At 45.6% G+C, this 23972-nt stretch overlaps 1 protein-coding gene across 2 annotated transcripts in view; it reads right to left on the reverse strand.

The window, feature by feature from the left end:
• Nucleotides 1-23972, reverse strand: part of LOC138662352 (phospholipid-transporting ATPase ID-like) — a 283179-nt gene that overhangs the window by 237362 nt on the left and 21845 nt on the right. The window contains exon 1 of one of the 2 annotated variants that reach the window (XM_069747882.1): nt 21936-22076. The exons of the other annotated variant lie outside the window; for it this stretch is intronic. The gene's annotated coding sequence lies outside the window, so the exon portion shown is untranslated. Of the gene's footprint in view, nt 1-21935; nt 22077-23972 lie in introns of those variants that run through there. 2 annotated transcript variants of the gene reach the window in all.

Genomic DNA, 23972 nt, shown 5'->3' on the forward strand with positions numbered 1-23972 from the left:
AAGCGTAGGACCTGGTATAAGAGAGATGCCGTAAAGTGGCTACCAGTTACACATAAAAATGGCCATTTTTATGCGCTAAACGCTCTCATTTTTCATATTTCTAGTGCAGTAATGCAGTTCAAATTTCGTATTTCAAGTTTGTACGTTCTAGCGCTGCAGTGTGCTGCCTTATTTATTTAACTATATACGAGTTGGCGACTCTAGGTTCAGCACCTGTTCACACTTAGTCTATGTTTGGATGTGCAGGTCAGGTTTTTGAAATGTATTCTCTAGCCTTCTGATCGTGCACTCCGCCTTCTAGCCACAGGTGTTTTAATTACAGCAGGTCCAATACCCCTCCATAGAGAGAGAGAATTTTAGTCTAGGAAGAGGTTTCACATGTACCCATTCAAATGTAGACGTTTATTCTCAGCGAGGTAAGGCAAGCGTAGGACCTGGTATAAGAGAGATGCCGTAAAGTGGCTACCAGGTACACATAAAATTGGCCATTTTTATGCGCTAAACGCTCTCATTTTTCATATTTCTAGTGCAGTAATGCAGTTCAAATATCGTATTTCAAGTTTGTATGTTCTAGCGCTGCAGTGTGCTGCCTTATTTATTTAACTATATACGAGTTGGCGACTCTAGGTTCAGCACCTGTTCACACTTAGTCTATGTTTGGATGTGCAGGTCAGGTTTTTTAAATAAATACTTTTGGCCATGACAGTACAAGAGGTTACCCTTTGTCCTGCAAACTATTCTGTAGGAAATGCAGATTATCAGAGCTCTCCAATCTCAGTGTCTGTACAGGAGGATGGGTCGGGGGGATACAAGTATAAGGACCACGCTGGATTATAATTTCTTAACTGTACTAACATTATATATAACATCTCGCTATAAAAGTCGCTGCTGTACGGGCGGTGCTGGCGATATGCAATTGTCCTGATCCCATTTCCACTTTTATTTCCTCAGCCTTATAATTGTCCACATGTCCTGGCGTCGTGACAAGACAGAGTTACACAGACTGTCTCCACCCAATTAAAAATGCCTTCTTTATATAAAGCAGATATGAGTCCTCTGGGAGTCTCCGGGTTATTGATTTTCCTTCCGGTAAAAAAAAACAAAAAAGTATTTTGTTTTTGTTTCTGGGGAATATAACATACCGGTAATAATATCACTGTTCTAATGCTGTACCAAAAGTTGGAAAGTTTAAAGGGCAATTACACTGAAATCTAATTATAGGCGGTATTACAGAATGACCCTATACAAAGTGGCATATCTTGAAGCTTGTGGGCCACAATGCAACATCTCCAACAGGGCCTATAACTACAGCTGCTTCTCACAAGATCAGAATATCATCAAAAAGTTAATTTATTTCAGTTCTTCAATACAAAAAGTGAAACTCACATATTATATAGAGTCATTACACACAGAGTGATCTATTTCATGTGTTTATTTCTGTTAATGTTGATGATTATGGCTTACAGCCAATGAAAACCCAGAAGTCATTATCTCAGTAAATTAGAATACTTTATAACAATAGCGTGAAAAATGATTTTAAAATCCGAAATGTTGGCCCACTGAAATGTATGTTCAGTAAATGCCCTCAGTACTTGGTCTGGGCTCCTTTTGCATCAATTGCTACATCAATGCGGCGTCGCATGGAGGTGATCAGCCTGAGGCACTGCTGAGGGGTTATGGAAGCCCAGGTTGCTTTGATAGCAGCCTTCAGGTCATCTGCATTGTTGGGTCTAGGGTCTCTCATCTTCCTCTTGACAATACCCCATAGATTCTCTATGGGGTTAAGGTCAGGCGAGTTTGCTGCCAATCAAGCACAGTGATACTGTTGTTTGTAAACCAGGTATTGGTACTTTTGGCAGTGTGGACAGGTGCCAAGTCCTGCTGGAGAATGAAATTTCAATCAAAAAGCTTGTCGGCAGAGGGAAGCATGAAGTGCTCTAATTTTCCTGGTAGACGGCTGCGCTGACTTTGGTCTTGATAAAACACAGTGGACCTACACCAGCAGATGACATGGCTCCCCAAACCATCACTAATTATGGAAACTTCACACTAGACCTCCAGCAGCTTGGATTGTGACCCCTCCACTCTTCCTCCAGACTCTGGGACCTTGATTACCAAATGAAATGCTAAATTTACTTTCATCTGAAAACAACACCTTGGACCACTGAGCAACAGTCCAGTTCTTTTTCTCCTTGGCCCAGGTAAGACGCTTCTGGTGTTGTCTATTGCTCATGAATGGCTTGACACAAGGAATGCGACACTTGTAGCTGTGAGGCAGTGACCGATGTTACATGTGAGGGGCAGTGTTGTGAATTCTGTGGTCAGGCTCCCTCCTGTGGTCATGAGTGGTACTTTGGCTGGTTCTGTCCATGAGCTTCCTTTGGTGGATGTGAGTGGGGCTGCGGCTTCTGAGTTTCCTTCCTCAGGTGACGAGGTTAAGTCGTTAGGTGCTGCTCTATTTAACTCCACCTAGTTCTTTGTTCCTGGCCTCCAGTCAATGTTCCAGTATTGGTCTTGCTCTCTCCTGGATCTTTCTTGTGGCCTGTCTGCCCTGCATAAGCTAAGTTCTGCTTGTGTTACTTTTGTTTGCTATTTTTTCTGTCCAGCTTGCTATATTGGTTTGTTTTGCTTGCTGGAAGCTCTGGGACGCAGAGGGAGCACCTCCGTACCGTTAGTCGGTGCGGAGGGTCTTTTTGCACCCTCTGCGTGGTTGTTTGTAGGTTTTTGTGCTGACTGCAAAGCAATCTTTCCTATCCTCGGTCTATTCAGTAAGTCGGGCCTCACTTTGCTAAAATCTATTTCATCTCTGTGTTTGTATTTTCATCTTTACTCACAGTCATTATATGTGGGGGGCTGCCTTTTCCTTTGGGGAATTTCTCTGAGGCAAGGTAGGCTTATTTTTCTATCTTCAGGGCTAGCTAGTTTCTCAGGCTGTGCCCGAGGCGCCTAGGTCTGGTCAGGAGCGCTCCACGGCTACCTCTAGTGTGGTGTGATAGGATTAGAGATTGCGGTCAGCAGAGTTCCCACGTCTCAGAGCTCGTCCTATGTTATTAGTAACTATCAGGTCATTTTCAGTGCTCTTAACCACCAGGTCCATTGTGGTTCTAAATCACCAGTTCATAACAGTACTGGAGGCCCAAAGTACTAATGCTTCTCAATAGAGGGAAAAGAGAAGTTCTGAGACCATTTTTTTTTCTCTGCACTGTGTTTTGTCTTTCTTTTCCCCTAGACATTTGGGTGGTTCAGGACACAGGTGTAGTGATGGACATTAAAGGCCTGTCTTCTTGTGTGGATCATCTCACTGCAAGAGTACAAAATATTCAAGACTTTGTGGTTCAGAATTCTATGTTAGAACCTAGAATTCCTATTCCTGATTTGTTTTCTGGAGATAGAGCTAAGTTTCTGAGTTTTAAAAATAATTGTAAACTATTTCTGGCTTTGAAACCCCGCTCCTCTGGTGACCCAGTTGAACAAGTTAAGATCATTATTTCTTTATTACGTGGCGACCCTCAAGACTGGGCATTTTCCCTTGCGCCAGGAGATCCTGCATTATGTGATATTGATGCGTTTTTTCTGGCGCTCGGATTGCTGTATGATGAACCTAATTCAGTGGATCAGGCAGAGAAAAATTTGCTGGCTCTGTGTCAGGGTCAGGATGAGGTAGAGATATATTGTCAGAAGTTTAGGAAGTGGTCTGTGCTCACTCAATGGAATGAATGTGCGCTGGCAGCAATTTTCAGAAAGGGTCTCTCTGAAGCCCTTAAGGATGTCATGGTGGGATTTCCTATGCCTGCTGGTCTGAATGAGTCTATGTCTTTGGCCATTCAGATCGGTCGACGCTTACGTGAGCGTAAAACTGTGCACCATTTGGCGGTATTATCTGAGCATAAACCTGAGCCTATGCAATGTGATAGGACTTTGACCAGAGCTGAACGGCAAGAACACAGACGTCGGAATGGGCTGTGTTTTTACTGTGGTGATTCCACTCATGCTATCTCCGATTGTCCTAGGCGCACTAAGCGGTTCGCTAGGTCTGCCACCATTGGTACGGTACATTCGAAATTTCTTTTGTCCGTTACTTTGATCTGCTCTTTGTCGTCCTATTCTGTCATGGCATTTGTGGATTCAGGCGCTGCCCTGAATTTGATGGACTTGGAGTATGCTAGGCGCTGTGGGTTTTTCTTGGAGCCTTTGCAGTATCCTATTCCATTGAGAGGAATTGATGCTATGCCTTTGGCCAAGAATAAGCCTCAGTACTGGACCCAACTGACCATGTGCATGGCTCCTGCGCATCAGGAGGATATTCGCTTTTTGGTGTTGCATAATCTGCATGATGTGGTCGTGTTGGGGTTGCCATGGCTACAAGTCCATAACCCAGTATTGGATTGGAAATCTATGTCTGTGTCCAGCTGGGGTTGTCAGGGGGTACATGGTGATGTTCCATTCCTGTCTATTTCATCATCCACCCCTTCTGAGGTCCCAGAGTTCTTGTCAGATTACCGGGATGTATTTGATGAGCCCAAGTCCAGTGCCCTACCTCCGCATAGGGATTGCGGTTGTGCTATCGATTTGATTCCTGGTAGTAAATTTCCTAAACGTCGACTGTTTAATTTGTCTGTGCCTGAGCACGCCGCTATGCGGAGTTACGTAAAGGAATCCTTGGAGAAGGGTCATATTCGCCCGTCGTCGTCGCCATTGGGAGCAGGGTTCTTTTTTGTGGCCAAGAAGGATGGTTCGTTGAGACCTTGTATTGATTACCGCCTTCTAAATAAAATCAGTCAAATTTCAGTACCCCTTGCCGCTGCTGTCTGATTTGTTTGCTCGGATTAAGGGGGCTAGTTGGTTCACCAAGATAGATCTTCGTGGTGCGTATAATCTTGTGCGTATTAAACAGGGCGATGAATGGAAAACAGCATTTAATACGCCCGAGGGCCATTTTTGAGTACCTGGTTATGCCATTCGGGCTTTCCAATGCTCCATCAGTATTTCAGTCCTTTATGCATGACATCTTCCGAGAGTACCTGGATAAATTCCTGATTGTATACTTGGATGATATTTTGGTCTTCTCGGATGATTGGGAATCTCATGTGAAGCAGGTTAGAATGGTGTTCCAGGTCCTGCGTGCGAATTCTTTGTTTGTGAAGGGGTCAAAGTGTCTCTTTGGTGTTCAGAAGGTTTCATTTTTGGGTTTCATTTTTTCCCCTTCTACTATCGAGATGGACCCTGTTAAAGTTCAGGCCATTTATGATTGGACTCAGCCGACATCTCTGAAGAGTCTGCAAAAGTTCCTGGGCTTTGCTAATTTTTATCGTCGCTTCATCAATAATTTTTCTAGTATTGCTAAACCATTGACTGATTTAACCAAGAAGGGTGCTGATGTGGTCAATTGGTCTTCTGCTGCTGTGGAAGCTTTTCAGGAGTTGAAGCGTCGTTTTTCTTCTGCCCCTGTGTTGTGCCAGCCAGATGTTTCGCTCCCGTTCCAGGTCGAGGTTGATGCTTCTGAGATTGGAGCAGGGGCTGTTTTGTCGCAAAGAAGTTCTGATGGCTCGGTGATGAAACCATGTGCCTTCTTTTCCAGGAAGTTTTTGCCTGCTGAGCGTAATTATGATGTTGGCAATCGAGAGTTGCTGGCCATGAAGTGGGCATTCGAGGAGTGGCGTCATTGGCTTGAAGGAGCTAAGCATCGCGTGGTGGTCTTGACTGATCACAAGAACTTGACTTATCTCGAGTCTGCCAAACGGTTGAATCCTAGACAGGCTCGTTGGTCGCTGTTTTTCTCCCGTTTTGACTTTGTGGTTTCGTACCTTCCGGGCTCTAAGACTGTGAAGGCGGATGCCCTGTCTAGGAGTTTTGTGCCCGACTCTCCGGGTTTGCCTGAGCCGGCGGGTATTCTCAAAGAGGGGGTAATTTTGTCTGCCATCTCCCCTGATTTGCGGCGGGTGCTGCAAAAGTTTCAGGCTGATAGACCTGACCGTTGCCCAGCGGAGAAACTGTTTGTCCCTGATAAATGGACGAGTAGAGTTATCTCTGAGGTTCATTGTTCGGTGTTGGCTGGTCATCCTGGAATCTTTGGTACCAGAGATTTGGTGGCTAGATCCTTCTGGTGGCCGTCTTTGTCACGGGATGTGCGTTCGTTTGTGCAGTCCTGTGGGATTTGTGCTCGGGCTAAGCCCTGCTGTTCTTGTGCCAGTGGGTTGCTTTTGCCCTTGCCAGTCCCGAAGAGGCCCTGGACACATATCTCTATGGATTTTATTTCGGATCTCCCCGTCTCTCAAAAGATGTCGGTCATCTGGGTGGTTTGTGATCGCTTCTCTAAGATGGTCCATTTGGTACCCTTGTCTAAATTGCCTTCCTACTCTGATTTGGTGCCATTGTTTTTCCAGCATGTGGTTCGTTTACATGGCATTCCGGAGAACATCGTTTCTGACAGAGGTTCCCAGTTTGTTTCGAGGTTTTGGCGAGCCTTTTGTGCTAGGATGGGCATTGATTTTTCTTTTTCCTCGGCTTTCCATCCTCAGACAAATGGCCAAACTGAACGAACCAATCAGACCTTGGAAACATATCTGAGATGTTTTGTTTCTGCTGATCAGGATGATTGGGTGTCCTTTTTGCCTTTGGCTGAGTTCGCCCTTAATAATCGGGCCAGCTCGGCTACTTTGGTTTCGCCGTTTTTCTGCAATTCTGGTTTCCATCCTCGTTTCTCTTCAGGGCAGGTTGAGTCTTTGGACTGTCCTGGTGTGGATACTGTGGTGGATAGGTTGCAGCAGATTTGGACTCATGTAGTGAACAATTTGACATTGTCCCAGGAGAAGGCTCAACGTTTCGCTAACCGCAGGCGCTGTGTGGGTCCCCGACTTCGTGTTGGTGATTTGGTTTGGTTGTCGTCTCGTTATATTCCTATGAAAGTTTCCTCTCCTAAGTTTAAGCCTCGTTTCATTGGTCCGTATAGGATTTCTGAGGTTCTTAATCCTGTGTCTTTTCGTTTGACCCTCCCAGCTTCTTTTTCCATCCATAATGTATTCCATAGGTCATTGTTGCGGAGATACGTGGCACCTGTGGTTCCATCCGTTGATCCTCCTGCCCCGGTTTTGGTTGAGGGGGAGTTGGAGTATATAGTGGAGAAGATTTTGGATTCTCGTATTTCGAGACGGAAACTCCAGTACCTGGTTAAGTGGAAGGGTTATGGTCAGGAAGATAATTCCTGGGTCTTTGCCTCTGATGTTCATGCTGCCGATCTGGTTTGTGCCTTTCATTTGGCTCATCCTGGTCGGCCTGGGGGCTCTGGTGATGGTTCGGTGACCCCTCCTCAAGGGGGGGGGGATACTGTTGTGAATTTTGTGGTCAGGCTCCCTCCTGTGGTCATGAGTGGTACTTCGGCTGGTTCTGTCCATGAGCTTCCTTTGGTGGATGTGAGTGGGGCTGCGGCTTCTGAGTTTCCTTCCTCAGGTGACGAGGTTAAGTCGTTAGGTGCTGCTCTATTTAACTCCACCTAGTTCTTTGTTCCTGGCCTCCAGTCAATGTTCCAGTATTGGTCTTGCTCTCTCCTGGATCTTTCTTGTGGCCTGTCTGCCCTGCATAAGCTAAGTTCTGCTTGTGTTACTTTTGTTTGCTATTTTTTCTGTCCAGCTTGCTATATTGGTTTGTTTTGCTTGCTGGAAGCTCTGGGACGCAGAGGGAGCACCTCCGTACCGTTAGTCGGTGCGGAGGGTCTTTTTGCGCCCTCTGCGTGGTTGTTTGTAGGTTTTTGTGCTGACTGCAAAGCAATCTTTCCTATCCTCGGTCTATTCAGTAAGTCGGGCCTCACTTTGCTAAAATCTATTTCATCTCTGTGTTTGTATTTTCATCTTTACTCACAGTCATTATATGTGGGGGGCTGCCTTTTCCTTTGGGGAATTTCTCTGAGGCAAGGTAGGCTTATTTTTCTATCTTCAGGGCTAGCTAGTTTCTCAGGCTGTGCCCGAGGCGCCTAGGTCTGGTCAGGAGCGCTCCACGGCTACCTCTAGTGTGGTGTGATAGGATTAGAGATTGCGGTCAGCAGAGTTCCCACGTCTCAGAGCTCGTCCTATGTTATTAGTAACTATCAGGTCATTTTCAGTGCTCTTAACCACCAGGTCCATTGTGGTTCTAAATCACCAGTTCATAACAGGGCAGTGACGGGTGTTAATGTGAGGGTCGCTATATGTTCCCCCCAGGATGCACACGGAGGCGTACTGAGGCCATGGGAGTGCATTGCAGTCACAGGAGTTGCTATGATTGCAATACGAAACACAAAGCAAGTGTTAGACCTGGACAAGCTATTTGTCCAGGTCAGAATTAAGAAAACCTGTGTGTGGTGACTCTTGAAGCAATGACTCCAGCAGCAGTCCACTCCTTGTGAATCTCCTCCACATTTTGGAATGGCCTTTTCTTAACAATCCTTTCAAGGCTACGGTTATCCCTGTTGCTTGTGCACCTTTTTCTACCACACTTTTTCCTTCCACTCAACTTTCCATTAATAAACTTGGATACAGCACTCTGTGAACAGACGGCTTATTTAGCAATGACCTTTTGTGGCTTACCCTCCTTGTGGAGTGTGTCAGTGACGCCTTCTGGACATCTGTCAAGTCATCTGTCTTCCCCATGATTGTGGAGCTACTGAAACAAACTAAGGGACTTTTTTACACGCTTATGAAGCCTTTGCAGGTGTTTTTTGTTAATTATTCTAATTTACTGAGATAATGACTTGTGGGTTTTCATTGGCTGTAAGCCATCATCAACAATAACAGAAATAAACACTTGAAATAGATCACTCTGTAATGACTATATAATATATGAGTTTCACTTTTAGCACTGAAATAAATTAACTTTTTGATGATATTCTAATTTTGTGAGAAGCAGCTGTATCATAGGTCTATACAAGCATTGGTCTTCTAATATGTGTCAAAGAGATAATCTGGACCAGGGGTGTCAAACTGCATTCCTCGAGGGCTGCAAACAGGTCATGTTTTCAGGATTTCCTTGTACTGCACAGGTGATAATTTAATCACCTACACACATAATGACTGCAGCACCTTGTGCAATGCTAAGGAAATCTTGAAAACACGCATGGTTTGCGGCCCTTGAGGAATGCAGTTTGACACCTCTGATCTGGACCCCTTAGGTTCCAGGGTCTGGGTGCGATTCCAACCACTGCACCTATTATAGTTACCCGCCAGACTGCATTATGCCCGTGGTACAGTTTGGTGGAGGAGGGATAATACTATGGGCTTATTTTCAGGGATCTGCCTCTTAGTAAAAGGAAATCTTAATACTTTAGTAGAAGACATTGTGGACCATTGTAGGTTCCAGCTTTGTGACAACCGTTTGCGGAAGGTCCAGTACTGTTCCCCACGACTGTGCCCTGTGCACGAGGTCCATAAAGGAATGGCTGGGGAACTTTGGTGAAAGAACATGACCGGCCGCACAGAGCCCGGACCTCTAGTCCATCCAACACTTTTGTAATAAACTGGAAAGTACATTATGAGCCCGTCATCTCCCCAACATCAGTGTCTGACCACACTAAATGCTCTTCCGGATGAATGAGGAAAAGCTCCAAGAGACACCTCCAAAATCTTCTAGAAATCCTCCAGAGAAGAGTGAACATTATTACAGGAAGAGGCAAAAATGGGAACATTATTACAGGAAGATGCCAGGATGGGGACATTATCACAGGGAGAGGCCAGAATGGGAACATTATTACAGGAAGATGCCAGGATGGGGACATTATTACAGGGAGATGCCAGGATGGGGACATTATTACAGGAAGATGCCAGGATGGGGACATTATCACAGGAAGAGGGCAGGATGGGGACATTATTACAGGAAGATGCCAGGATGGGGACATTATTACAGGGAGATGCCAGGATGGGGACATTATCACAGAGAGAGGCCAGAATGGGAACATTATTACAGGAAGATGCCAGGATGGGGACATTATCACAGGGAGAGGCCAGAATGGGAACATTATTACAGGAAGATGCCAGGATGGGGACATTATTACAGGGAGAGGCCAGGATGGGGACATTATTACAGGGAGAGGCCAGGATGGGGACATTATTACAGGGAAAGGCTAGGATGGGGACATTATTACAGGAAGAGGCCAGGAGGTGGGACATCCAACATCCAACACTTTTGTAATAAACTGGAAAGTACATTATGAGCCGGTCATCTCCCCAACATCAGTGTCTGACCACACTAAATGCTCTTCCGGAAGAATGAGGAAAAGCTCCAAGAGACACCTCCAAAATCTTCTAGAAATCCTCCAGAGAAGAGTGAACATTATTACAGGAAGAGGCAAAAATGGGAACATTATTACAGGAAGATGCCAAGATGGGAACATTATCATAGGAAGAGGGCAAGATGAGGACATTATCACAGGGAGAGGCCAGAATAAGAACATTATTACAGGAAGATGCCAGGATGGGAACATTATCACAGGAAGAGGGCAGGATGGGGACATCATCACAGGGAGAGGCCAGAATGGGAATATTATTACCAGAAGATGCCAGGAAGAGGACATTACTACAAGGAGAGGCCAGGTTGGGTACATTATTACAGGGAGAGGCCATGAGGAGGACATTATTACAGGGAGATGCCAGGATGGAGACATTATTACAGGGAGAGGCCAGGATGGGGACATTATTACAGGGAAGGGCCAGGATGGGGACATTATTACAGGGAGAGGCCAGGAGGTGGGACATTATTACAGGAAGAGGCCAGAATGGGGACATTATTACAGGAAGAGGCCAGGATGGGAACATTATTACAGGAAGATGCCAGAATGGGGACATTATTACAGGGAGAGGCCTTATGAGGACATTATTACAGGAAAAGGCCAGAATGGGAACATTATTACAGGGAGAGGCCATGATGGGGACATTATTACAGGGAGAGGCCATGATGGGGACATTATTACAGGGAGAGGCCATGATGGGGACATTATTACAGGAAGATGACAGGAGGTGGGACATTATTAGAGGAAGAGGTCAGGAGGCGGGACATTATTACAAGAAGAGGCAAGAATGGGGACATTATTACAGGAAGAGGCCAGGGTGGGGACATTATTACAGGAAGATGCCAGAATGGGGACATTATTACATGGTGATGAAGGGGGACCAAGACATATATCTTTATAGGATCTAGAATACTACATCTGACCAATATGCTGTTGGGTTGGGGGCCCAGGTCCAAATTTTGCACTGGAGCCCATCAGACTCTAATTATGCACAGCAAATTGACTTGCTAGATGCTTCCAAACTGTCTCTAGAAGTTATATATAGGGGAAAAGAGGGATAGTCATCATGAATTTCAACAGGAACCTACTCCCCTCATGCACAAAATATTGGTGCTGTAACGCCTTATATTTTCAGTATTCCCATTTTACTCTTTAGGACACCCCCATCCCATAAGACAGAACAAAGGGCAGCGGCATCTCCTGGTGGCCGTTGGTATTGACGTACCATAAGAAGACCGCCTTCTATCAGTAGCCACCATGTAAGTCTTTTACCGCCCCACAGAGCCGCACGCGTGCTCCTCCGCTCTCTGACTCTTCAGTTATTTTTACTTTTTCTCTTTTTGTGCTTATGTTTCCTTCCACGGTTTGTACTGGAAGACATCTGTCTGGTTTCAATAAAAGCTTGGCTCTTGTTCCTGTCTCTGTGCTGGGACATTATCTGAACTACACCCATTATTCGCCGCCGTGTTACTGTACACCCTGGAATGATGACACGCTGACGGCATGGAGCACGCTGGCACATCTGGAGGGGAGTTGGCAGGTTTGGCCTTATATACAAAAGAACCTGTCAAAATCTCCATCTTGTCCATTCTATCAGTGCGTGGAAATTGGACAGCACTCAGATGTCACCCGAGTGCAGCCGATGGTTGCCACGCACTCATTGACTTGCATGGCTGAGTACGATCTGAATATCTGAACAAACTCGGGCATGATTTGATTTTGATTTTTTTTTTACCTCGGACAGGTTCTGTCTGAGGATAGAATCGGACATGTGCACGGCCCCATAGAATAACATAGGTCTGAGAGCACTCCGATGTCTTGTCCGATAGCACTCGGACCGGAAATACAGAACCGGCCCTAAACCAGAGCTATGGGAATGAAGGATGGTAATTACATGGTAATTTATTGTTTGTACATGTCCCCGCTTAATTGTAAAGTGCTGCGGAATATGTTGGCGCTATATAAATAAAAATTATTATTATTATTACATGTATTATGGAGCAAAGAAGCAGAAATCTCACTGATTCCAAGGACAAAGAACTGTACTGATGGGAACATCTTCTATAAATATTAGGTGAGGCTCCCACCATGTTTCCTGTACAGATAACAGCTGTCCGCAGCGGCCGTATCAGCACCATTACCCAGCATGCACCGCGACGGCTAGAAAAAGTGCTATCTACAATGAGAAGGCCACTTACGTCAAGGGAACACGTCGGATAAGGGAACTTTGGAGCAGCTGCAACTGAAATCTCAGCTCTTACTACTGTTCAGGTCTTCTAATGCCGTCCATACACTTTCCATTATTGTCCTGGATCCTGCTGACTTCCATGGGATCTCTAAAGCAGCAGCAGACGCTTAAGACCCCCATACACAATAGACTATTGTCGACCAAACCCGCCATTATCGACCGTCTGATGTGTATAGAAGCATCAAAAGGACAGAAGGATCCGGCGTGGCCGACTGTTTTCTACCAGATAAGCCGCCGCCAGTGACAGGACAGAGGCTTTCCCATAGAGAACGCAGGAGCGCTCGGCTAGAGAGCTACCGGTCACACCACACATCTATCTAAAGTGCACGGGGGTCTTCATCCTCGTTTTTTACATTAAATACCATGCAATATAAGCATGAGCCCCAGAGAATAGATCCACCCGAATCCCCTGAAAACTATCCCTGGTCATAAGGTAGTGCCAGGCCGTAAATTGCCTTCATAGTAGCGGCCACGATGCTATGTCACGCCTGTGCTTATAAAGAAATGTGCGCCAAATAGTAGCAGTGTCAATACCGTAACATAATTCCAGCAGATCTGCCCATCATTTATCCTATGTGACACTGTGCACATTTTTGTTTTCTAGAGATGGCATGAGAATGTTACTTTCTTTGCCAAAGTGCCAAAAAAAAGTGCAAGAAAATAAAAAGTGCACAAACATGCTGTCTATCATATAAGCCATACAATAGGAGAAGAGCCACGAATTATAATGGAGGTTACAGAGGTTTTCCCAGTTATGCAAATTATGGTGCATATATATGTACAATTGTTATGTTACACTTGCACTTTTGATGCTATTTTGCCCTGTTTCCTGGGTGGTATGGATCTGTGTCCTATATTCTTTTATTATACCTTTAATCATGGTTATGTCACGTTTCTGATTAATTACAAATAAAGGTTGTTATGTTACAGTTTGGCCGTCTGCTTCCATTTTCTTTGGGCTTCTGCAATCAGCATCTGCTTAGATGTCTCTCTCTGTTCCTGTGCCAGTCTGTGCAGACATATTAATTAGTGCAGGAGAAGAGCAGTCAGGAAGAAAGGATCCCTGATGTGTTCATGGCCAGAAGTGAAATAACACAAAGCAGAAAGGGGACGCCTTACACACAGGTATTTAGATCTGCTTCTTGAAAGTCTGGGTAGCAAACAATGTGGGAAACTTTGAAGTATCCACAGAAAATGTCCATTTAAAACCTTTATCCAGAACTTTTTTTTTACTATGGGCTTAAAATTAACAGGCAGGTAGTTGCTAACTACCTGCCTGTTCTACCCAGCGCTGCTGACCGCTCCTGCCAGCAATTCAGCTGCTCCCTGTCAACAGAGCAGCTCTTCCTCTTCTGGGCTGCTCTGTGTTGTGAATTCTGTGGCAGAGCTCCCTCCTGTGGTCACGAGTGGTAATGCGGCTTCTGAGTTTCCTTCCTCAGGTGATGTGGTGAAGTCGTTAGGTGCTGCTCTATTTAACTCCACCTGGTGCTTTGCTCCTGGCCTCCAGTCAATGTTCTAGTATTGGTCTTGCTTCCTCCTGGATCGTTCCTGTGGCCGTCTGCTCTGCATAAGCTAAGTTCTGCTTGTGTTATTTTTGTTTTGCTATTTTTTCTGTCCAGCTTGCTTTATTGGTTTTTCTTGCTTGCTGGAAGCTCTGGGACGCAGAGGGAGCACCTCCGTACCGTTAGTCGGTGCGGAGGGTCTTTTTGCCCCTCTGCGTGGTTGTTTGTAGGGTTTTGTGTTGACCGCAAAGTTATCTTTCCTATCTTCGGTCTGTTCAGTAAGTTGGGCCTCACTTTGCTAAATCTATTTCATCTCTGCGTTTGTATTTTCATCTCTACTCACAGTCATTATATGTGGGGGGCTGCCTTTTCCTTTGGGGTATTTCTCTGAGGCAAGGTAGGCTTATTTTTCTATCTTAGGCCTAGCTAGTTTCTCAGGCTGTGCCGAGTTGCATAGGGAGCGTTAGGCGCAATCCACGGCTGCCTCTAGTGTGGTTGGATAGGATTAGGGATTGCGGTCAGCAGAGTTCCCACGTCTCAGAGCTTGTCCTATGTCTTTTGGTTATTGTCAGGTCACTTTGTGTGCTCTGAACTTCAAGGTCCATTGTGGTTCTGAATTACCTAATCATAACACTCTGTGGGCAAAGTGCGACTGTTTACATCTTACTTATTGGCTGCTGACTCCCCACAGTTAGGCAGCGGGAAGATGGCTGTCAATCAGCATGACTCTGGCTGTCACGCCCTGTCATCAGAGCGGAAAAGTAGCCGCCACTCTGTCGACGTGACGTCACCGGAAGTTGCAGAATCACCGTCAGGAGCAATCAGTTACTGCTGTGTGCCGGCAGAGGCCGGCGCTGGGCAGAAGAGGCACGGGGCTAGCACCTACCTGCCTATTAGTTTTTAAGGCCATAGGGGAAAAAAATAGTCTTGGATAAACTCTTGGGTCTTATATTTTTTTATAAGTACCCGGATAAAACTGATATAGTAGGTGAAGTGTAGATACAGCAAAGAGCCGACCATCATGGATAACTGTTCAAATCTTGGAAATAGAGAAATGAAAAAAGTGAAATGAGACAATGGGTGTGGACTTCATATAAGAATCCATTAGTCACAGACTAAAAATGAATGTGACTAGAGACGTGATCTGCGGAGAGCGTCTGCTCCCGTCCAGCTCCGACATGTCGTGCAATGACTCATTGACATGACTCCACGTGTATCGCTGGGGAAGTTGTAACCTACCGCAAAGAATGCAGAGCGGAATATAATAACGTGTAATAACGGTGTATACATCACACCTGGACAACCTAAGAAAGCCATGCTGGAGAAATGCACGGAAATCTACTTCTAACATAGCAATAAATAATGACATAATGATCCCTCCAAATTATGGGCAGGGAGGGTAAGTTCCCATCTTCCTCTTACGTGTCTGTCAGCAGAATACTGAATTCAGGTGCGGTTTACATTGGGAAGATGGCACGTTCTTACATTTACGTGTAGACTGACTTTACTAAAAATGAAACCACTGCGGAAAAAGTTCCTTCCACATAGACTAGCCCTGTGCTGGCACTCCGCAAACCAGATTAGCCCTGTGCTGGCACTCCGCAAACCTTAAACGACTGCTGGCCAAATGGTGGTTCAGCCTGCAGCTGTCTCGGCAGTCTCTCCTATACATGGCAGCGCTCACTCAGACAAGAACGCCTGTGTTTTCTGTCAGAAAGTTGATGGCAATCATCTCAGGGAGAACGAAAGGATCATCGGCCCAAAATTGGACATGACAGATCCTTAACTCGCCCGACAATCGTCTGTTCGGGACCCCAATACACAACAGCCGATGTTAGTCTACTATGTATGGGGGGCTCAGGATACAGCCTCAGGATCTCTACGTAAGGTATAAAGCCACCGCCTTCCATAACATCCGCTGCTGTCATCCGTCCACTTTACAGTTCACTTTAATGGGAGCTGAGCTGCAGTACCTGAGAAGGCCACTACACCGTGTATTGAGCTGTACTTCCATGAGAACAGCTGATCATTGGGGTACTTGGTGTTAGACCCCCAATCATCTAATATCAATGACTTATCCTAAGGATAGGCCTTCACAATCAAAGTCCTGGACAAACCATTTAAGAAAAAAAATCTTATGGATGAGGCCGACATGAAGATGGAGTAGAATCTGTTTATTGTGGTAAATTATCCTTAAAGGAAACCCTTCATCAGGTCTTCCCAATATGAAGTACGGCCACCACCTTTAAGGCCTATTTTACAGCATTCTAGTAAGCTGTATGTGTATCATAGATAATAGATAATCATAGATATATCATAGATATATCATAGATAATCTTGCCTTGAGCATGCATATACTACGGAGGACAGAGAATGAACTTCAATCCAATATTGCGGCCAGCATGCAGCCAGCGGGTAAGGAAAGGGTGAATCAAACACCGAAAACTCCGCCCATATGACCAAAAACCGGTCCCGCCAAATTCAGGTGACAGGTTCCCTTTAAGACCAGAGACGCCCATCTGACCAGACAGCGCCATCTCCAGGTATAATGAAAACTTTATGTTTTAAGGCATTTTTATTACTTACTGAAAAGTCAAAAGATTACATGCACTAAGATTATTCTGCCTTTAATTCTGGAATGCCCATATGATGATGTCATGTGTTTGGAAGCTTCTGATATGTTGCCAAAAAAACTGAGTTCATTAGAGACACACCTGAGGATATATTTTAATACACACCTGAAACACAGTTCTTTGTGTAGCATCATGGGAAAGTCTCAAGAAATCAGCCAAGATATCAGGAAGAGAATTGTGACCTTGCACAAGTCTGGCTCATCCTTGGGTATAATTTCAAGATACCTGAAGGTGCCTCATTCATCTGTACAAACAATTATACAGAAGTACAAACAAGATGGAAATGTCCAGCCATCATACCGCTCAGGAAGGAGACAGGTTCTGTGTCCCAGAGATGAATATACTTTGGTCCAACATGTGCCTATCAACCCAAGGACAAAAGCAAAACACCTTGTGAAGATGATGGCGGAAGCTGGTAAGATTGTGTCGATAGCCACAGTGAAACGAGTACTGTATCAACATGGGCTGAAAAGCCACTCTGCCAGGAAGAAGCCATTACTCCAAAAGAAACATAAAAAGGCAGATTAATGTTTGCAAATGCACACAGGAACAAAGACCTTAATTTTTGGAGTCATGTCCTGTGGTCTGATGAAACTAAAATTGAACGTTTTGAGCATAATGACCATCGTTATGTTTGGAGGCAAAAGGGAGAAGCTTGGAAGCCTAAGAACACCATCCCAACTGTGAAACACGGTGGTTGCAGCATCATGTTGTGGGGTTTTGCTGCAGGAGGGACTGGTGCACTTCACAAAATAGATGGAATCGTGAGAAAAGAAAATTATGTGACAATAGTGAAGCAACATCTCAAGACATCAGCCAGGAAGTTACAGCATGAGCGGAAAAGGGTCTTCTAACTGGACAATGACTGACAAAATGGTAACAAAGTGGCTCAAGGATAACAAAGTCAATGTTTTGGAGCGGCCATCACAAAGCCCTGATCTCAATCCTATTGAAAGTTTATGGGTAAAGCTGAAAATGCCGATGCGAGCAAGGTGACCTACAGACCTGGATCAGTCACACCAGTTTTGTCAGGAGGAATGGGCCCAAATTCTGACCAACTATTGGGAGAAGCTTGTGGAGGAATATCCCAAACGTGTGACCCAAGTCATTCAGTCATTTAAAGGGACACTGTCACCTGAATTTGGAGGGAACAATCTTCAGCCATGGAGGCGGGGTTTAGGGGTTTTTGATTCACCCTTTCCTTACTATGGAGGACAGAGAATGAACTTCAATCCAATATTGCAGCCAGCATGCAGCCAGCGGGTAAGGAAAGGGTGAATCAAAAACCCAAAAAACCCCGCCTCCATGGCTGAAGATTGTTCCCTCCAAATTCAGGTGACAGTGTCCCTTTAAGGGCAATGGTACCAAATAATAATGAAATGGATGGAAACTTTTGACTTTGCAATAAGTAATAAAAATGCCATAAAACATTCTCTCTCTCTCATTATTCTGGCATTTGGCAAATATTAATAATTATGGTAATCCTAATTGGACTAAAACGGGAAAGGTTTATTCTGATTTCATGTCAGATATGGAGAAAATCCTGCAGATGTGTCTTTATATATAGTGTATAGAAACTTCTGGCTTCAACTGTACATACAGCTTACTAGAATGATGAAAAACAGGCGTTAAAGGTGATGGTCGTACTTTATATTGGGAAATCCTGGTGACAGGTTCCCTTTAATCACACACTGGTCTTAAATACTTTATATACAGTAAAAAGTACGCCCCTCCCCTCCCCCGAGGAAGCTAGAAGTGCGAAACGCGCGTTGCGGTTGTTTCATTCCAGGTTCAGGAGCAGGTTGGTTCATTTGTCATATCGGTCACTCTTCCATCTTTTTGACTATGGGACTCTTTCTCTCTTCACTGCCGTTTTGTTAATTCCAATATGCCACGTCTGCTAGCCCACATGGGTATTGATAGGAGGATATGGTGATCAGATTTACTATTTGGTCCCAGTATATGGTAACGGCACTTTATATTGTGCGCCCCTAATGAGATATTGATAGAGTGCAATCGCCATTGTAGCGTTTATCTGGACTGTGTATATTGCACTACTGGCACTTTTATATACGGTACGTAGGATCTGCTATTTATCTTTAACCCTTTATGGGTATGAGACTACTCAATCAGTATATGTACTATTAATATGCCTTAGAAAACAATTTTTTGGTCTCTGGATATTTGTCAGCCTATATTTATTTAATTCTGCATTGTGTGCCTCTAGTGGGACATTGATATTGTATATGGTAGCATTTATTTGGAGTTTATATTCTTTACACTACTGGCACTTATTATGTATATCTCTAGTAGCTGATGATATATACAGATCTACTATGATGCTTTGAACCATTAATCCACCTATAGTATTCTTTAATTCATCTTCACAAACCTTTAATGGTATTATTTTGAGACTATCTATGTATTTATTGGTGTAGTTTGTACGTAATACGAAGTGGTTTATACATTTAAGGCTACTTTCACACTAGCGTTAACTGCAATCCGTCACACTGCGTCGTTTTGCAGAAAAAACGCATCCTGCAAAAGTGCTTGCAGGATGCGTTTTTTCCCCATAGACTTGTATTGACGATGCATTGCGACGGATTGCCACACGTCGCATCCGTCGTGCGACGGATGCGTCGTGCTTTGGCGGACCGTCGGGAGCAAAAAACGCTACATGTAACGTTTTTTGCTCCTGACGGACCGCTTTTTCCGACCGCGCATGCGCGGCCGGAACTCCGCCCCCACCTCCCCGCACCTCACAATGGGGCAGCGGATGCGCTGGAGAAATGCATCCGCTGCCTCCGTTGTGCAGTGCGTTAAACGCTAGCGTCGGAATCTCTGCCCGACGCATTGCGACGGGGAGATTCCGACGCTAGTGTGAAAGTATCCTAACCTGCACTACTTTTTTCCTGTACTTGGTACTAGGATTGTCGTCTATCTCTTGTCTATTGCGTCTTATTTAATTACAAACTTAGGTATTATTGTTTGAATACAATTTTTAGAATATTTTTCAATAAAAGAATTTTCTAACATTTTAATAGCTTTAGTGCCCATCTTCTTTTGGGTTTTAATATACAGTAAAGACTCCAATAATCCTTAATAAACAAGGTTCATTGCTCCTATACTATTGTCTATGCACCATAGGGAACAATGACGTATAGGCAGTGTATAGCAGTATTATTAAAACAGTGTAATACTGTAATTCGGACACTGCACGCTTTTATTATACTAGCACAATATAGCACTACTTTACAGGGCACTATTTGGATGCATTCACACAGGACTGATATAGATTAGCACAGAATCATGCAGTAACCAGATCACAAATGACATGCGCATCTGCCCCCGCAGGATCTCATATTCAGGCTGCGCAGTAATTGTAGTCTGGAAACACAGAGACATGCCAGGGGGAATTTATCATTGGGGTTTTTTTATAATTTTTTTTCTATTTAGACGCATATTTATAACTTGTAAATGTTTTTAAAAGATGTCTAAAAAACGTTGCAATTTCAATTTAGTAGAGGGAGGTGACGTAAAAAGTAATATTTCTAGACAGAAGTGTAATATCTTAAAGAGTAACCGTCATTTTAATTTTATAAATCAATAGTACACATGAAAATGAGCAACTCCGATCAGAGAAGTCTGCTTCTTTCTCCTCCTGGACTGAATTTTCACTTTAAAGTCATGGATAAATTCTGTATTCATTGGTGCTTTTAAATTCTATAAAGAGGCGAGGAGGATGAGGAAGATAGAGCTAGGGGCAGAGACAGACATTCTACTGCAAGCTCCATAGAACAGTATAAGCACCAACTGTCCTCTCCTATCTCAGTAAGGGAACATCTATATTCCCTGAATACAGAGTTTAGAATTGAGAATTTAGGGAATTAATCAACAGTCCTGGAGGAGAAAAAAAAGCAGATTTCTCTGATAAGATATATTACGAAGTTTATTTTTTTCACATATATTATTGATTTATGAAAAAAGAATGAAGGTTATTCTTTAATTAGGATGCACCAAACGTATCAAACATTATGCAATATTGTGATAATTTAGCAGCAAATAATGGCACAAGCAAAACTAACCTTCATGATAATCTTCCATACAGTATAATAGCCCGACATAGTCCTCCATACAGTCTAATAGCCTTACATAGTGCTCCATACAGTATAATAACCTCATAGAGTCCTCCATACAATATAATGGCCTCATATAGCGCTCCATATAGTAAAATGGCCTCACATAGTCCTCCATACAGAATAATGGGCACCACATAGTCCTCCATACAGAATAATGGGCCCCACAAAGTCCTCCATACAGAATAATGGGCTCCACATAGTCCTCCATACAGAATAATGGGCCCAACATAGTCCTCCATACAGAATAATGGGCCCCACATAGTCCTCCATACAGAATAATGGGCCCCACATAGCCCTCCATACAGAATAATGGGCCCCACATAGCCCTCCATACAGTATAATGGGCCCCACGTATTACTCCACACAGTATGATGGGCCCCACACAGTCCTCCATACAGTATGATGGGGGGCGGTGCTGGCGTCACAAGACAAATATAATCACCCTGTTGGCCAAAATTGTTTGACATGTGTGACTATTTGGGAAGTTTTTATTGTTGATGCAATTCATGGTGCAAGAAAAATGTCTGCAGAATGCACATATGCCTTTAAATAAAAGTGGTAGATGTCATCATATGCAGCACACAACACTGATTTGCACCCATCCATATGGACACAATCAATAAGCAATTTAAGACCCCATAGACATATTTCACTGATATATAGAAATATATAGATTGCCCCTGAGCGCTCATCTTACGGACACATTTCTATGTACCATCCATATGGAGGAACATTTTTAACCCAACAGTGCCACCTCCCTATACTATGACATCCTGCAAATCTAAACTGAGACCAAACTTTTCATTCAAAATATTAGCAAAGATGTCCAAGGGGTTAAATAACAGATTGAGCTCTGCTACCTCTGAGCATGCTAACAACACATAGTATATCCATAGAAAACCATCATTACATCCCACCCAGGACAGAGGGAGCTGCTGTTACATGGTGTCAGTGTTGTGTCCTGCTGCTCACACAGTGGCAGTGGGATGTACACAGCAGCACGTGTGGTGTTACCCTCCACCAGTGTTTTATCTGTGCCCCCTCCCCCCGGAATGTGACCAACACTCAGAGTCCCCAGGGGACGTGCTCCCTGCAGGACACCCCTGGGGTGCAGCACTCCCCCTACCCCAGACATAACGCCCCACCGAGGGGGCACCTTACCCAGTGTGGGGGCTTCAGGCTGTCCCTCGGTCCCCCATCCTCAGTGAGTGAGGCACTGAGTGCTGGAGAGTGTCCAGGCTGAGGCAGCGTCCTGCAGATACAGGCTGATGTGTGGATGGCTGCTCTGCACGCTCAGAAAACAGGCTGAGGAAGTTACAACACTCCACACACACACAGTCCTTCCCACTGAGGGTGCAGCCCCGGGAATAGTGAGAAGGAGTGTCCCTGTGTGACGGCCTGACACCCCTAAAGTATACACCACCCTCCTACAACACTGTGCCCCCCGCTCCTCAGACACCTCACTGCCACTCCACATTATCCACACCTCAGTGCCACTGCCTGCACCCACACATCACTGCCACGCCACATTATCCACACCTCAGTGCCACTGCCTGCACCCCACTCCACCCACACATCACTGCCACTCCACATTATCCACACCTCAGTGCCACTGCCTGCACCCACTCCACCCACACCTCACTGCCACTCCACATTATCCACACCTCAGTGCCACTGCCTGCACCCCACTCCACCCACACCTCAATGCCACTCCACATTATCCACACCTCAGTGCCACTGCCTGCACCCCACTCCACCCACACCTCACTGCCACTCCACATTATCCACACCTCAGTGCCACTGTCTGCACCCCACTCCACCCACACCTCAATGCCACTCCACATTATCCACACCTCAGTGCCACTGCCTGCACCCACTCCACCCACACCTCACTGCCACTCCACATTATCCACACCTCAGTGCCACTGCCTGCACCCCACTCCACCCACACCTCAATGCCACTCCACATTATCCACACCTCAGTGCCACTGCCTGCACCCCACTCCACCCACACCTCACTGCCACTCCACATTATCCACACCTCAGTGCCATTGCCTGCACGCACTCCACCCACACCTCACTGCCACTCCACATTATCCACACCACAGTGCCACTGCCTGCACCCCACTCCACCCACACCTCACTGCCACTCCACATTATCCACACCTCAGTGCCACTGCCTGCACCCCACTCCACCCACACCTCACTGCCACTCCACATTATCCACACCTCAGTGCCACTGTCTGCACCCCACTCCACCCACACCTCAATGCCACTCCACATTATCCACACCTCAGTGCCACTGCCTGCACCCCACTCCACCCACACCTCACTGCCACTCCACATTATCCACACCTCAGTGCCACTGCCTGCACCCCACTGCACCCACACCTTACTGACACTCCACATTATCCACACCTCAGTGCCACTGCCTGCACCCACACATCACTGCCACTCCACATTATCCACACCTCAGTGCCACTGTCTGCACCCCACTCCACCCACACCTCACTGCCACTCCACATTATCCACACCTCAGTGCCACTGCCTGCACCCCACGGCACCCACACCTCACTGCCACTCCACATTATCCACACCTCAGTGCCACTGCCTGCACCCCACTCCACCCACACCTCACTGACACTCCACATTATCCACACCTCAGTGCCACTGTCTGCACCCCACTCCACCCACACCTCACTGACACTCCACATTATCCACACATCAGTGCAACTGCCTGCACCCCACTCCACCCACACCTCACTGACACTCCACATTATCCACATCTCAGTGCCACTGCCTGCACCCCACTGCACCCACACCTCACTGCCACTCCACATTATCCACACCTCAGTGCCACTGCCTGCACCCCACTGCACCCACACCTCACTGCCACTCCACATTATCCACACCTCAGTGCCACTGTCTGCACCCCACTCCACCCACACATCACTGCCACTCCACATTATCCACACCTCAGTGCCACTGTCTGCACCCCACTCCACCCACACCTCACTGACACTCCACATTATCCACACCTCAGTGCCACTGTCTGCACCCCACTCCACCCACACCTCACTGACACTCCACATTATCCACACCTCAGTGCCACTGCCTGCACCCCACTGCACCCACACCTCACTGACCCTCCACATTATCCACACCTCAGTGCCACTGTCTGCACCCACACATCACTGC

Source organism: Ranitomeya imitator, chromosome 1 (assembly GCF_032444005.1).
Source record: "Ranitomeya imitator isolate aRanImi1 chromosome 1, aRanImi1.pri, whole genome shotgun sequence".
Taxonomy (NCBI): domain Eukaryota; kingdom Metazoa; phylum Chordata; class Amphibia; order Anura; family Dendrobatidae; genus Ranitomeya; species Ranitomeya imitator.